The sequence below is a fragment of the Rhinatrema bivittatum genome, chromosome 1 (genome assembly GCF_901001135.1).
Source record: "Rhinatrema bivittatum chromosome 1, aRhiBiv1.1, whole genome shotgun sequence".
Lineage (NCBI taxonomy): Eukaryota > Metazoa > Chordata > Amphibia > Gymnophiona > Rhinatrematidae > Rhinatrema > Rhinatrema bivittatum.
In genome coordinates, this window is record NC_042615.1 from 491881776 (window position 1) to 491899202 (window position 17427).

Below are 17427 nucleotides of genomic sequence, written 5' to 3' on the forward strand. Positions count from 1 at the left end.
CAGCTGGTTAAGTTAATGGTCAGGGGCAAGTCATTTTCCCCCCTAACCCTTAGAAGTGTCCAGCCCGCGGCGGGGGGGGGGGGGGGCAAAGGTGATGGGATGGCAGAGGAGTAAAGCATACTTGTGTCTGCCGGACGGGGGCCTTCTTTAGAAAGAAACGTTTTTGAAGGTTTTGTGAAAATTCTTAAAAAAATAATAAAGGCTAACAAACCAAAGTAATAAAAGGTGCTACCTTTTTACTGAATTAATTTAAAACATTTCTCTACTAGCTTTTGGGGCGTTAATGCTCCCTTTCCTCAGGCCCAAACAGAAAGGAAGCTCAACAAACATGCTGCACGTTTCCCTCCTTTTTGAACTTTTAGGGGCTGATGCAATAAAGGCACCCCCCCAAAGGGGGGGCGGCCATGCAATATTTTGCATGGGGAGTGAATGCCTAATAGCCTCATTCACACGCATTTGCATGTGAAGAGCGCTATTACATTCGCTCGGCGTTAGACGTGCGTTAAATAGGCGCTAATCCCCTTATTGCATTAGGGGATTGATTAGCGCCTGTTCTACCCTCGTCCAACTGCACGTTAATACATTTTAGTATTGCAATACAAATGCAACCTAATCAACCTAATCAAATGGCCAGCAAAATTCTGTTGGAAGGGGCAAGGTTTTTCCAATCGATATAATTTTTATGGTTGTTGCAAACACTGTTTCCTGTTAACAACTTTCCCTCCTCTACCGGTTACATGCTGGCAGCTAATGCCTTCTGGTGCTATGGAAATGTGTGAGCGAGGACTGTAAACATAGGACGGCCGCGCAGGTTGGTGTTATAGATCAAAGTAGTTCAGACTCAAAAGAGGTGTGAAAGTAGGTAGCGATTAGCTCCAAAGACATAATAGCAAGAATAACAGGAAGGGTTAAGTGCAATTAAGTGTTCTTATGAATGGCTGAGTGCAGTTCAGCTTGTCTGTCTTTTTAAGATCTTCTTAGGGCTCTGTTCCTTTCCCTTTACACATCGGGAACACAACTGCCGCTTCTTGATGTGCCTTTCCAGGAGTGGAGGGTGGGAAATTTGGAGGAGCCCGTGGATTTGCAAGGCATACCCATGGACCCTCTACAGTTAATTTTAGTTTCCGTCTGAAAATTGCCTACAAGGTCTGCACATGGGCATGTTGTGAAGTGTGCCTGTATATTGTGCTGATGGAGGATCGCAGGTAAAGCAGCACAAATGACATTTCAAAATCCAAATGAATGCATGCCGTTTACTCCCCACCCCATCCCCCAGCCTCAACTCCAGGAACGCCCACCTGAAAATGTGAATGCCCGTGTGCGGTCTGCCATTCTGAACAGGCTCAGTTTTCATTCAGCAACCCAGTTAATAAATACCTATTTATTATTATTTAGCTTGCCAAATCACTCTGAGCATTGTCTTGTTAACGATTAGTGCACCTTTTTGTGGATATGTATGCAGTTCCGTTCGGGAAAACATCCAAGCCCTGACTTTATAGGTGTCTGTTAACCAGTCACACCTGCTGCATTCCACCGAATTTGGCCTTTGGTCACACGATACCCACCAACGGGCAGGGGGGGGGGTACTTAACTGGCAGTGAATATGTCTGGACAAGCTCAAGGCCCACTAGCAAAATCTAGAGTAAAGTAGAAAATGTCGACAGATAAAGACCAAAAATAGTCCATCCAGTCTGCCCAGGAAGGTGTCTAATGTCGTAACTGCTGTTCCGTGCAGGTTACCCTCAGGGCAAGAGGGCCTCAACCAAGCCATAAAAGCAGGTGATGGCCAGACCTCTTTCTCCCAACTTTTATTTATTCACCCCTTCTTGTGGTGCACAAGAAGCATAAAAGCAGACTGCCCCTGCCCTAACATCATCATGCATGAACTCGATCGGATTTCACTGAAGCAAGATAAACAGCCAGATAGCTAAACCGTACGTTCAATGTAAGTTATGCCCACATGGATCCCCTGAACGCGCCACTGGCTGGTTGTAGCTAGTGCTTGGTACAGGTTTTACCCCCCATGCAAAAAAAATCTCAACAAAAAGTTACCATAGGTTATCCGGATTTTTCTTTTCCGTCCTTCAGCCACACACAACCTCTGCGTTGTGTTTATTCCTCCCCCCTTTTGAATTCCAGAACCTTTAAGCCAGACAGAATACACGCACTGATAGTAAATGCCCCCGCCCAGAAGGAATTATTGTTATTAAGTTTATTTTTAGGATATTTAGTATGATATATTTTCAGAAACAAAAGGAGAGGGTAAGGAAAACTGCAAACGCTTTCAGGGAATGAGTGCCCTGCGCGCCAACCAATTTGACTGCTAGGAAGCAGGCTAAACCTTCCATGAAGTTTATAATAATCGTTCTTTTTATCCACGCTGTTCCTGTCTGTTCTGTTGCTCTCCACCTACAAAAGTAACAGAACGACATCCTCCACAAGTAGCTACAGTATTTGGCTATGCTCACATTTCATCAGTCACAGCTCCTATAAACTGTGCCGTGCTGATATAATTCTTCTAAAAAAAAAAATAAAAGATGACTGCTTTCCATTTGTTCAGCTTCTAAACATATTACAGTTTTTCTTTTTTTTGTTAAAAGGCTCACAATACTTAAAGAATGGGGTAAAGGGAAGGGGGCAAGTGAAAGAAAGGACATGGAGTTACTCATCTTTTTTTCTCACTACTTATGACTAAATGACCTCGACTGAAGAATAAGAAATAAGTCATTTGTCTTATGAGTTAACACTGGATTTTTTTTTGATTTTTTTTTTTAATGTTGTACAATTTAGCTAATAACTAGTCGGGGTCAGTCGTTAACAAGTTGCATATTTCCATTGTCCCCTCACCCCTGACTAGGCCTTGTTACCACATCCTAACAAAAACATGACCAGAGCCTGGTGAAAAACATGCAGTTCCAACTAATGAATCACATACTTTCCCGCAAGTACAGTAAGTACTACCAGCTGTGACAGTCTTGCTTTGGCAGGGGAAACCAGTTCAGAGCAAGGCCGACACATCTGAAACCAGCTGTACTGGAAAACCACAAGCAATAGCAGCCCCATCGTCTGTCTTCTCAGGCCCTCTTTGTTTCTGTCTGCATTTCTGCTCTCTCCCCAGAACCTGCCAGCCATCATGGGGTTTTTTTGTTGTTTTTTTTGCCAGGTTTAGGGTTTTTTTGAAGCCTCAGAATGGAGAAAAATAAAGCCTTGGCAGATTTTAGGAAAACGGGTTTAAAGCCTTGATAAGAAAGGTCTTTGTAATGCTTAAGTCCACATTCGGACATTTAAAAAGATGGCAACGTGCACCCTTCTTTGTGCATGATGGAAAAAAAATCTATTTTTAAATCTTATTGGAGCATCATCATTATTATCATTATTTATATCACTCTTTTCCAGCAGAAGAGTTCAAAGCGTATTACAACAGAGTTTAGGTACATTTGCTGGATAAATACATGCATACAAACACAGAATCAATTTATAGGGTATGTTGTGATAGTGACGAGGGGACAGTCTATGACTGTCTTGGTGAGTTGTAAACTATCTGGCTCTTGATAACCTTGACAGTGGTTGAGAAGGTCAATTAGTATACTACACTATGTGTGTGTGTGTGTGTGTGTGAGGATGTGCCTATTAGTTCTGAATATGAATCTCAAGGGTTTATATCTGTATGTTTAGCACTTGATTTTTCATAAGGTTATGTGCAAAATAAATAAATATATATTTAGAGAGAGAGAGAGTAAAATCTTACTGTATTGCAAATCTGTAGATAGAAAAAAAGTAACTTTATCTACATATGATTTTATATCCATTGGTGTGGGGGTTAAAAAGAGGAAGACAGCCTATTCAAGTTGAATGTCAAGGTAGCATATCTGCATCTTCGGTGGTGGTGGTAAGTACATCTGGTCTATTTTTCACAGACTTTGGCAATTCCAGCCCATTAGGTAACTGTGTTATATTCAGCAGGGCCTGCAGGGGTTTGCCAGTACCTTCTGCAGCCCATACTACCCGGTCTTCCATGGTGGTCCTCCAGCCAAATCTAAGCAAGCCCAATCCTGCTTAGCTTCCAAGATCTGGGTGGTTCTGCTAGGGCATCTTCAATGTATATTCTTTTATTTAAAAAAAAAAGGGGGGGGGAGGGGTGGACACACACTGCCATAGTACATGGATAGACTTTGAGGACATCAAAACAAGAAAGAGAGACCTACTGAAAATAATTAAAAATGATCAACTTTCTATCCACGTGTAAAAGAAAATATTGATTGGTAAGGTATAGCATGAATTTTCACTGTCCTCAGCCAGGACTGAAGAAACCCACAACATTATTATAAAGCTGGCTTCACAAAGCAACGTCATTTTACAAGGTTTAGTAATAAGAAGTCAGCAATTACCTTTGTGAAGAAAATGGGCCACATGTTCATTTGGTGAAGCTCGTACACTATAGCTTCAAAAACTGATTCTTTGAATCAGATGAACCTTTCTCTGCATCACACCTAGAAGTCTTCCTGCACTGAAAAACTGGGAAACATAATGCACGCAAAAACTGGCAGAAATGTATATGTGTAATGCAACTGATGAATCCCAGCCAGGATATGTAGTCTCTCAATATGATTTTACTATAGAAAGAAAACTGCAAACTACATATTACTTTATTTATTTATTTATACCACCGCTATTCCCATGGAAGATACCTACTAATATTTTCTCAGAGCTTTGCTGCATTATTCTGAATTGTGTCCCAATAAAAAGGGGTCTTGCTGTGCCAAAAAAGCAAGTAAAACACCCTTGCCTGACTTGCAGGGATTGTAAATGAGAAAGAAAATGTGAGTTTCGTTTTGAGGTTAGAAGGGAGGGCATGGAAGAAGATAAGATCAGCAAAAGAATTTCAGGAGTGACACAAAGCATTGCCTTTTGCATTTTCTCCAGCCTACTCTAACAAGAGTCATGATTGCATGTGCCTTTGTTGAGGATGCTCCACAACCGTGTGCTTTCTCGATTGCTGGACCAACCCTTTGGAATGCTTTACTTGACTCTCTCTCCGCTTAACACCAGATACTAAAGAGTTTAAAAAGAATCTAAAAACTTACCTCTTTAAAAAAGCTTTTGATAAAGCAGATTAATACCTTACTTTTTATCATCACTTTTATTCTGAGGCACGTCTTTTGTTATACTGTAGGTGTGCTTTGATTTATTTTTTTGTTTTAGTGAATATACGGGGGAAGATTTTCTAACCTGCGTGCTCGGGGTACATTTGGGCGCGCTACCCGGCACGCACAAATGTACGCCCGATTTTATAACATGCGCGCGCTGCTGCGTGCATGTTATAAAATCCAGGGTTGGCGCACGCAAGGAGGTGCACACTTGTGCACCTTGCGCGCGCCGAGCCCAAGGGGAGCCCTGATGGCTTTCCCCGTTCCCTCCAAGGCTGCTCCGAAATCAGAGCAGCCTTGGAGGGAACTTTTTTTTAGCTTCCCCCCCCCCCCCCACCTTTCCCTCCCTTCCCCTATCTAACCCAGCCCCCAGCCCTACCTAAATCCTCCCCCCACCTTATTTCGCCGAGTTACGCCTGCCTCTGGCAGACGTAACTTGCGCGCGCCAGACAGCTGCTGGCGCACAAACTTCCGGCAAAGCGGTCTCGGGACCGCCCCCGGACCGCCCATTTTTGAAAGCCCCGGGACATACGCGTGTCCCAGGGCTTGTGTGTGCCGCCAAGCCTATGTCCTACAGAACATCAATGTGTACAGATTATAGAGTACAGATGTACAAATTCAATGAACTGCAATGCCGATACTATGCCATCCAACGGTCCTCGACAATGTTTTCAGCAATCTCATTTAATGGAAATAAAAATATGCCATGGTGAACAGCACGTGCCATCTTCATAAATAAAATATCACATTGCTTATCTGAAAATGCGGTAATGGTCCATTGAGGAGGTTCACCCCCACATACTATTTTGTACTCAATGGTGATTGCAGATTTTCTTATTCTCAACATTTCTGAGCCTGAAAAGCGAGAGAGCCAGCCAAGATGCCCTCCAAACACCTCTAATCAAGATGAGATGGATTTGTCCGGGACTCCAATCTTAATCTCAGACTGAGTAACTCCTCGCTTCTCAGTCTTACCTCCCCGTCCAACCCACAATCCATGTCTGAATCAGTGCCTCTAATGTACTTGCTGTACCTTGCTATATAAGAGCGAGTCAAGGACTGAACAGCACTCAAAAGATCTGAAATTTGCTCCCGGGATGCTTCCCTTACATTAGCAGTCATGAAGATTTATTGTGTGTGCCACTTAAACTATTTGCAAGCGTGGAGAATGGACAGCAGTTTTTACACACAGATTGTATTGATTTTTCTCCATATATTAGCACACACTGGCAAAATACAATAGTGCAGTTCTTCTTTGCACCCTACTACGATGAATCGTTTTTGCAACTTGCTAGAATGTTTGTCCCCAGAATGCAAAGGATTTAAATATATTTACTGTAGAGTCACAAAGTATTATTTTATCCAGTTGCACTGGCAAGCAGGATAATTGGGTTCTTTGAAATGTATTACAGAAGATTATTCTCATCTGGAAGTTGTTCCAGATACATAATAATTAGTGTGCAAACATCATTTGCAATATGTACTCATGTATCTTTAGTGGTGATTTTGAAGTTTAAATTCTGTCACTTTGGTTTCTGTCATGTAAAACTGATTAGCCAGCACACCACAAACAAGTAATTTAATATTTTGGACTGTGATACCTTGGAGAAATTACGCAACATTTGCTTTTCTTTTTTTTCTTTTTTAATGAACACAAGATCTCATCACTTTTGTTTCTTTCTTCATAGTTGCTGTTTCACCAATACAAGCCTGTGTTTTGTAATACAAAATACAGCATGAAGCTAAAATCTGGAGGGGGAATCTGAAAAAAAAAATGCATGGGAAGCATATGTCAACTGAATCTACAAAAACTCTTTAACAATCCATAGCCTCATTAGTTTACGAAAAGTAAATTACTTCAGCAAAGGGATGGTTTGATACATTCCCATTGCACCCCCGGGATGGTTACGCACATGGGATGTGCCAGTAGAAGGCGAAAGAATACAAGAGTCAGATGCAGGAGTTGGTTTCAGCGGGTAGTTGAGAGAGGAGAGCGAGCTGTTTTCTATGGAGAGCAAGGGTAAGAAGAAATGTCATCACCCCATTAGAAAGGGATGATACTTCACTGTCACCTGAAATTTGGTCGTAATGGGGCAAAATAGAAACAGGATGATCTTTTAAAAAAAGCAGCTGCAGGACTCAAAAGTGAATGTTTGCAAGAGTCCGATAGGATACTATACCTAAGATGCTGTAGTGACATTCTGTAACATTCTAACCAGGTCATCATGAAGTCCTCATTTTCTCATGTAATATGCATTTCTGTGTCACTGCGTGGTAGCCATCTTGTGGCAAAACTGTGCACATCTAGAGCTCTGCAGCCAAACCTGAGAACCCTCAGGGGCCATGATGGTTCGGAACCTATGCCCTTGAGCCACCTTAGCTATAAGTACTAAGAAAGTGCTTAGAACCATGTCATTGGAGGAGCAACCAAACTAGGAAGGCCTTATATGGTCACAGGAAGAACTATATATGGGCATAGCGCAATCTGTTTTAACAAGGGTCTTAACTGCCTCAGGCTAGAAGTTGAGCCCTAACTCTCCAGGTTAAAAACTAGAGTCATTCAGAACCCTGAGCTGAAGGGCAGTGCATCTTTATCAGAAGCCCCCTTTGAAGAGGTGGAGAAGGGATCAAGCCCCACCTTTATAACACTTTTTTTTATCTTATCTGGTGACCATTTGTGCTCGGAATATGAACATGAACCATATATTGTTTGGGAAAGTGGTTGATCTTTTGTCCTTCCACTGATCCCACCTCAGAAACTGAAGTTAAGTGCCTGGGTAATAAACGTTGACTATATATAATAATAATCTATTGACCCCCTATGACTGCTCACTTACCCGCTAATCACACAGGTGAACCACACCCATCTCGGTCAGGGCACGGTATGACAGATCTAAAGCAGAGGTGTACTACCTTGTGAGGCAAATAGGCCTGGTTTTTCAGCTCACCAAGCTATATAAATTAACCTGATTCTCACACCACATACATATATGCAGATGTGTGTTGCGATCCCCCCTGTTGCTGCGCTACAGGAGGTATCTTACCTTCCTCCCGGAGGCTGCTTCGAAGCCAGGGCCTCTCCTGTGCACCATCCGGGACTTGCTCCAGGGCCTGGGAGGCCTAGCTGTTCCTGAGGCCTGCCTGTGGCTTGCATGCCTTCGTTTGGACTTCCTGTTTGGTGACGCCCTTCTCCTAGGGGCCGGCCCGCTGCTCTCTACCCCACTTATAGGGCCAGCGAGGGGCGGTCCTGGCAAACTCCTCCCAGGGAGTTGCCTACAACCTCCAGTATATAAGGACTTTCTTGTCACTTGCAACTTGCCTTCGGATTGAGTGCTACAGTTGCCTGTACCTCTTCCTCGATCCAGGTCCTCCATGGTCTACCTTGTTTTGATGGCTCCTTGTCCTGTTTTACCTTGATGTCCGCTACCTGATGTTACTGATGTCTGCCTTGATGTGTTACCTGATGTCTGATCCTGTGCCTGATCCAGTTCCTGCTTTTCCTTGATGTCCTGCCTTGAGCTGCCTGGAGAGCAGCGTTCCTGCCTTGTGCTGCCTGGAGTGCAGTATTTCGCCTCTTCTTCTTCCCAGCACCCTCCTATCCTCAGCGTGGTCCGCGACCAGCCTTCCTGGGCTGTGTAGGGCGCGTCTGGGACGGGGTGGTCCGCGACTCAGTCCCACGGGTGGGCTGAGTAGGGCGCCCTGATGGACAGTGCCATGTCTTCCTTCCAGCCCTCATCTTCGATGTCTGCACTAGCCTTTGTCTACGGTGTCTGCACCTGCCTTGTCTACGATGTCTTCAGTGTAAAGGACTCTGTCTGCCCTCGCCTCTGTCCGGCCTGCCGCCTATTGCCGTACCCAGCGGCAGGTCCGAAAGGGCCGGGAACAGTCGGAGGACCGTTCATCAATCAACTTCCCAGTGTTGGTTGCCATGGGCGTGCAGGTCCGGCTGAGGGTCAGACTCCACTCCTTTCTCCCTGCTTTTGTACCCGCCTGGCTCACCATGCCTGCCCAGCTCACCTCCCACGGTGTGGCTTGGGGCTCCTCCTTGAGTCCTGTCGTGGCCCAAGGGCTCACCACCCGCATGAGACGACCGCGCTCTGCGCGCGCTCGTAACAGAGTGCTTCAAGAATATTCATTGTGAATGTACTGAAAAATAGGCCTGTTTGTGGCCTTTGAGGAGCAGGGGTTATGCACCTGTATCCTAAAAGGTATTCGGATCACGGAACCCGAATTCAAAGAAACCATTCAATGCTGACAAATTTGCCAGTTAATTGAAAAAAAGAATCTCATGTGTGGTATTAATCTGAAAGCTCCAGTTTCGCTTTCATAATATTTCAACAGAATATTCTAAAAAGGATGTTTCAAATTTATTTTACTATGTTTTCTCATTTTTAGAAATGTCAAAATACTTCCTAAAACTCCTCTAAGAAATGCTTTTCCCTTCCACTGCATTCTTGTTTGATTCTTACATATGTGGAGGCAAAGATAATGCAGAACTAAATTTCAACTTGTGAAAATACAAATATGCAAACTTTCTGAATACATGATAGGCATGACTCAGTAATTAGTGCTCCATGCTACCAAAGAAGAGATTTTAGGTTTGGTTCCTGGCTAAGGGTCCTGCTTTTCCGGGTGGTGCCAGGTAACTTCCCTTTTCTACAGGAAGCCTTTTGGCAAGTCCTGAATTTTTAGCTGATATTCTGTTTACCATGAATAAAGTAGTGTCTTTGCCCAGTTAGTCCTCTTTGGATATTTTTACAAATAAATGTCAAAAAACAAGTTCTGGGGGACTTCATATATATATATATATTTATTTATAATTTTTATATACCGACATTCTTACATCCGATGTAAATCATACCGGTTTACATTAAACAGAATAGCAGGAAATAAATTTCCATAGTCTAATACAATGAACATTTCTAATTAAAATTGTTAACAAGCGAAAAGAAAAGGTAAAGAATTGGAATAAAGGTTAAATAACAGAAATATAAATTTATTTATTTTTTTTTTTTTTTAGAAGCACAAGGGTTGCACGAAGGGGTGCACAAAGGGGAGAGCCCCTTTGGTGCGCGACGCACGGTGCGCGGCGCCTGATGGTGAGGCGCTCTTCAACCGTCGCCGGAGCTCCCAGTGACGTCAGGGGGGGCGTGATCACACATTGGATCACAGTCATTCATTTCCCTCACCTCTTGCTGTTAGTTCCATATCTATATATATATCTATATATATATATATAGATATATATATTTTTTTTTTAATTTTTAATTGAGCTAACCTGTATTGTGGTACCTGTAGTCCTACTTCTTCGGTGGAATTTGGCACTTCTGGTTGCAAATCGCAACAGGAAGTAGTTATAAAACAAACACAAATTCCTGTTCTAAAATCTTCCTGCAGGAATTGGGTTCCTTGGCAGTTCCCCAGCAGGCAAGGAAACAGGTGGGTGTGCGGTTGTTAGGGTCCATGGCACACTCATTGCCACCTCAAAGTACACACGGAAGAATGAGACAGGAAGACAAAAGATGAGGGACTTAATAAGACTGAATTCAAATAAGTTATCATGCAGGCAGGAAAGTTTACTGTGTGGTCAACAAAATTGCTTATTGTGCATCTAGCATTTTACTGCACAGATAAAGGGGCAAGATTTATGAATGCCTCTCCTGCCCCTCCATTTTGTGTCAGTGGGAAAATCACTGAATCAGTCCGATTGCTGGCTTTAGCTAACCAGCATAATATCTTGTTTAAAGACAATGATACTTTTATAAATGTTCAAAACAAAAACAAATGCCATTCTTCAGGATATAAGTTGGCAGTCTTGTAACTGCTGGCACAACTGCAAGATTTTTTTTTTCTTTTTTTCAAATGATACTGGAACAAAGATTTGATTAAGATCATATTACTTTAACCACATTTCAGTGTTTTGCTACTTTGTCTAAAGCAGAGCAAAAAAGCTCACTGACCAGGCTTGCAGGCGTTCTGCATGCACACGTCAGACACACAAGAGTTCAATAATGACTCTGAAGTGCTGGAGGTAATAGCAATCTCCAGGCATTGGTGCCGATTATTATTCTAGCCTTTTCCTTCTAGATCAGAATTTTTATTGGTTACCAAAGTGCTGCTATGCTCATTTTCTTCAACCACCTCGCCTGCTTTTAAAGACTCTATTTTACCTTGTTGGAGTATGTGTAGTGAGAGAATCCCCCTCCCCTAACCCCTACCAGAGGTGGCCTTCAGCCATTCCTGAAACCCCCAAGTTGATGTAAAATGGAGCCCGTACCCCTATCTATAGTACTGTAGCCATAAAAACAGGATGAGTAGCAAGATTAAACCCCTAACGCTTTAGGTAACTGGAGTGGAGGAGTAGCCTAATGGTTAGCACAGCAGGCTGAGAACCGCGGAAGGCAGGATTCAAATTCTGCTTCTCCCACCCACGTTCCTTGCGACCTTGGACAAATCTCACTGTTGCTTCAGGTACAAACTTAAGGGCCCTGTTTACCAAAGGTTTTCTCTGATTTTGCATCTATGGGAAAAGTGCTTAGAAAACGAGGCCGACAGATGGTGAGCCCTCTGGGGACAGGGAAATACCTACAGTACCTGAGCTTACCAATGAAAAGACGAGAGCTAAATCCAAATAAAACAGACACAAATATAATGCACGCTCTCTGCAAATGTGCACCTTAAGAATCACCGCACCTGATGCAAGCCTGTGAGGGAAGTCATTTCCACTGCTCTCAGTTAAGATGATACTAAACAGAGACATACCAGCTAGGAGCAGAAAAGCTCAGATCGGGGCTGTATTAAGCAGGAAAATATAGCTTGTCCTCACACTTGCAGGATGTGGATTTACCTTCCTCCCCTTTTTCACCTTAAGCTGTCTGAGATAAACTGCTGCTACATCCTGGTGAACAATCCTCCTTTTAAAATTTTGTGCTATCAAGAAATGTTCCCACCTTTTAATTATAATAACCACAGAAATCATAGCAAAGCAAAATGCCTTCGGATCTGACAAATTTTCATAGTTTCCTAGGTTGAAAATCTAAGGCCCTTAAACTTCCAAATCATTTACCAACCATTTCCTTGCTCAACAACTTTGTACTTTTGATTTTTTTACGACTGAGCGGTCATAATAGCATTTATCCTACAACCTCCTGGTAAGTCTTCTAGGCCAGTGGTTCTCAACCTTTGTTTCTGTCGGGAGACACCTGATAGATGGCTCTCAAATGCGTGACACACTGAACACATGACAGTCACAAGGCTAAATGTAAATGTACACTTTGCATCCACCTCTATCCCCGACCCTCAGCAATGGGTATAAAGCAAAACTAGAACATTCCCCGTACAACTCACCATACAAAAAAGATATTCTGGTATTATCTCAATAACAGCAACACAAACTCCCTCTACTACCAGGCGCAATAGCCCTACTTATTAAAAGACAGCACTTCACCACCAATGCATGTCCAATTGAGAAAACACAACAAATAAGGTGAGGTATTTTACTAGCCTACATGCTAGTTACATAACCTCATCTCGGTCATACACACAAGATTGACCTTCACCAAGTACAGAAAAACCACAAATTACAAACATGGAGACAGAAACTGGAATGGGAAACCAAAAAAGCCATTCTGCATGCAGTATAAAACTAAAGAAATGGAAACAGAAAAAATAGCACCTAACAGTACCAAGATCTGCAATAATGCACACAAACTAATCCACACAAAGTCACACCTACATTATGGCATGCACTCAAATGGAATAACCCTACCTATAAAAAGGCAACACTACAAATATTAAACCAGGCCCTAAACACCAATGCACACCTTCAATTAGAAAAACAGAAAAAGTCAAACTACTATAGATCCGCATACTGAAATAATTGTAAAACTATATGAATAAATGTTTCAAAACAGATGATGTCCATAAACATCAAAAGGAGCAAGTGCTGCTCTCCACAATCAATATTTAAGTCACCACGGAGATGCAGGAAAATTAAATCAGTCCCGAAGCATCCAAATTTTAAATATGCAAATATTTTTATTCATCAAGTCGGCAACTCCATTGCTCAAAAGGTACAGAATTTATTCGACACAGGGTCCCCCGACACGGACCCGTGTTTCGCCAAACTCGGCTGCGTCGGGGGGGAACAGTAAATTCTTTGTGGCATTCAAACTTTAAATTTCAGCATCTTAGACGCTGAACAGAATAACATCCAACAATTAACAACTCTTAAAAATTATTAAAAATTCTCCAAACACCAATAAAATATTTCAAAACAGAGGATACATCACATAATACCCAATAATTAAAATGGTAGTCAATCAAGAAAAATGAACTTAAAAGCCACCTTTACTTATCCTCTCCAGCAGTTCTCCTACTCCTTTCCCTTGCAGGCCACACCAGAAGCAGCAGTAACTGCTGAAGCTGTCCTCACAGTCCTCTTCTTTAGGGACCAGTCTCTGTATCTCTCTCTCTCACACAAACTCACACACACCAGTCACCTCCCTGATCAGTCTTTCTCACACATACACACGTCACCTCTCTAACCAGTCTCTCTCAATCATACAATACTCTCTCTCTCTCTCTCTTACTTATACAGAGGCTTTCAATCACACATGTTCTCTCTATCTCACTTTCACACAAGCTCTCAATAACACACATGCTTTCTCTCACTTAGACACACACTTTCAATCACACATGTTCTCTCTATCTCACCTATACACAAGCTCTCAATCACACACATGCCCCTTCTCTCTCTCACAGCCACAGCAAGCCAGAAACATGCTGCATCTCTCACACACAGACAGAAGCACCCTCCCTTTCTCACATACACACCAACACATGCACAGAAGCACCCTCCCTCTCTCAAATGCAAACCAAACACACAAGCACCCTCCCCTCCCACATACACACCACACACATATGCACAAACACCCTCCCCCTCTCACATACACACCGCTCACATATAAGCACCCTCCCCATCTCACATATACACCACAGGCATACAAGCACCCTCCCCCTCACATACACACCACACACACAAGCACCCTCCCCTCCCACACACACACCACACACACAAGCACCCTCCCCTCCCACATACACACCACACACACAAGCACCCTCCCCTCCCACATACACACCACACACACAAGCACCCTCCCCTCTCACATACACACCACACACATATGCACAAGCACCCTCCCCCTCACACATACACACCATACACATATGCACAAACACCCTCCTCCTCACACATACACACCATACACATATGCACAAACACCCTCCTCCTCTCACATACACACCACACACATACAAGCACCCTCCCCATCTCATATACACCACAGACATACAAGCACCCTCCCTATCTCACATATACACCACTCATACAAGCACCCTCCCCATCTCACATACACGCCACACACACAAACAAGGACCCTCCTTCTCTCACATACATACACACACAGACGCAGAAGCACCCTCCCCATCTCAAATACATACACACACACACACACACCGGCCCCCAGCTGAACAGCTCCAGTCTTCAGCCCCGCCAAACTGGTCTCTGGCAGCAGTCAGCTGCTCCGATCTAACTAGGTCTCCAGCAGCGGCCAGCGACTCTGCTCTTCAGCCCCACCAGCTGCTGGTTGCATACGACACACCTGCCGGTACTTCGCAACACACCAGTTGAGAATCGCTGTTCTAGGACACACTAGTCCACAACTAGATTCAGTAAACTATTGTTCTATATAAGATTGATTGGTGGAAGCACTCAAAGGGCTGCCCTGAAAGCTCAGTGGTAGACTTTGATTCAATATCTGAGCCTGACACTGGCTCTCTAGGTGAGGCTTGGGATGCTGTGGACATAGAATTTATTGCTTCTGAGTGGGTGTGTGAAGGGGTAAAGACTTGTAGGATTGCCAGCCATCACATAATAGCAACACCTAGTGGTCAGACTCAGGTTACACAAATATGAGGTTCAAGAAGGAGCTGTGGTCTTGTGGACTCTTGACTGAGGACTATTGCTGTAACAACTGGGCTAGTTTGGGAGGATGTTTTATACAATTGATTCAATATCCAGGTAACTTTGAATAAAGGCTTATGGTGCCATAGCCCAGTAGAGGCCAGTTCCAATCAAGCTGAAAGCCCAAAGGTGGAGGAGGAAACTGGTGGCCACCTAAAAATAATCACATATGCATAAAGGAACATAAGACAAGAAATTCCTAGATATTAACATATCTGTGAACTGTTCAGTTGTGATTACCCTGAGATTACTGTTGATTATTAAGGGGGGGGTAGGAATAATGTGTATCAATTTTCTATCTTTTACCATTCCCTCCCCCCCCCCCCACCCCTCATCCACACTCTCTTTCTTCCTCACAACTACCATCACCAGGGATGATCCCTAGCAGCCTTCTTCTTCTTCCCTCCCTGGTCCCAAAGCATGCTCTTTGCTCCTACCCCCTATAAATCACAACTTCCTGACTTGTGCACCCTCACTCTACCCTCAGCTGAGTGAGCTCCAGGTTATATAAAATCACAGCTGCAGACTGAGTTGTGTCTGTTGTAGGTCCTCTCCAGTATTCCCCCCCCCCCCCCCGTGCTGTCTACAAGTCTGTGCTGCAGGCTCACTCCCTCCTCCTGTTCCCTGTAGGCTTCCTGAAAGGAAATGGCTGGAGCAGTAAATAGAGACGCCCAAAGGCTTTCTAGTGTTTTCTCCCAAGACCAGGCAATTGATACAGTTTTCCTGACTTTCCAGGTGAAATCTGGAGAGGTCCCAGGTATGGAAAAAATTGAATAGAGAGTTGTATCAAAACAAAAAAGGCTACCATAGTGCATGACTTCTGATTAACTAAGAAAAATGTAAAGTTAAAAATAATTGTAAATCTATATCTCTCTATCTATATGTGTGTGTGTATATATATATATATATATAACAGCGCTCAGCTCATGATACCAGTTTAATTCTTCCATATAATAAAAACATGTATTATTAACTTTTTCTTTTGCACAGCAAATAATAAAGCTTCTCTTTTAACGGCTAACAGTGGGTGGAAGTAATCTAGCAGTTATTGTTATTGTTTTATGAAGTTTCAGGTTGCAATTATTTGCCAAGATTTCTGCATTATTTTCAGACCTGCCTTGTAAAAATCTACTGGCTCAGTAAAAAAGCACAAAGGTACATATTATGAGCTACACAAGGAGTTGGATTTTCATGTAATTAAGGTGATCAGAAAAGACACACTTTTAATATGTACTCCGCTGTGAACTGAGGCTACGTGCAGAACAGAAACCTTTCAAACAAACAAATAAATAAATAAATAAATAAAATACAATTTCAGGAGCTAGGATAGCTTTGGAAGAGATTTCTTATCCTCCTGTTACTTCACAGGTCAGCTGAGTTCCTGCTGTGACTGTAGTGGATTGCCTTAAAACAAATCCCCTCTACTCCCAAAAAACAAACTCACAAAGGGAACAGAGTCTAGAAAGATTTTAAGAAGTTACCCAGAAACTGGGCGGCCTGAATGTTGAAAAGTGCTCTTTCTAGCAAGGCTGTTCACAGTGAAATTCAGGGGCACGAGGAAGCAAGCACAGTACCAGATGGTATCCTTACATCAGAAAGATCAGTGCCATTGTCTTCTCAGCAGACTATGAAGGCGCACAACCCTGCTGCAGTTGGGGTAGTTTAGTCTGGGCCCCTCGCTCTCCTAGGGGCTGATTCAAACACGTTCTTCACTATTGCTTATCAGGTGTTTATAGGTCTGCCAACCGGCCAATATTCACCCAGCCTAGCCTGGACTTTCTCTGCCCTGCCAGCTGCCAGCATATGTTTAAAAAACAGCAGTGTAAAAGCTAACAATGACTGCATTTAAGAGGTTTGGACTGGGCAGGCTACTGTAGCTCTCCCGGCACATCATTTGTCACTACAGTTAGAAGTCCAGGGCTCTAGGCCCTTCCTCCTTCATGGCCAGGTGAGGCTTCTATTGAGTGAGGGAAGTCTGCCGCCAGCAGAGGAGGAGGGAAGTCTGCCGCCAGAGGAGGAGGCCAGGTCAGAGCTGCATGCAGGAACCAGCAGGAGAAATCAGGTTACTGAGCAGGGCTGCTTGGGGTGGGAGAGCTGAGTCAACTTACCTCACTGAAGATTGCCTGCTGCTCCCTCCCTCCCTGCCATCTGCCAACTACCATACATAGGAGATTACCTGGGTATGGCACAGGTAACCACCCGCCTGGGAAGGAGCAGCCCAAAAGACCCTGCTCTTCAGCGCATGCACAGTGTTGG

General features: G+C 43.5%; 1 protein-coding gene across 3 annotated transcripts in view; it reads right to left on the reverse strand.

Annotated features, from left to right (window-relative positions):
* Positions 1–17427, reverse strand: part of BNC2 (basonuclin 2) — a 1148851-nt gene that overhangs the window by 593819 nt on the left and 537605 nt on the right. The gene's annotated exons all lie outside the window — the stretch shown is intronic.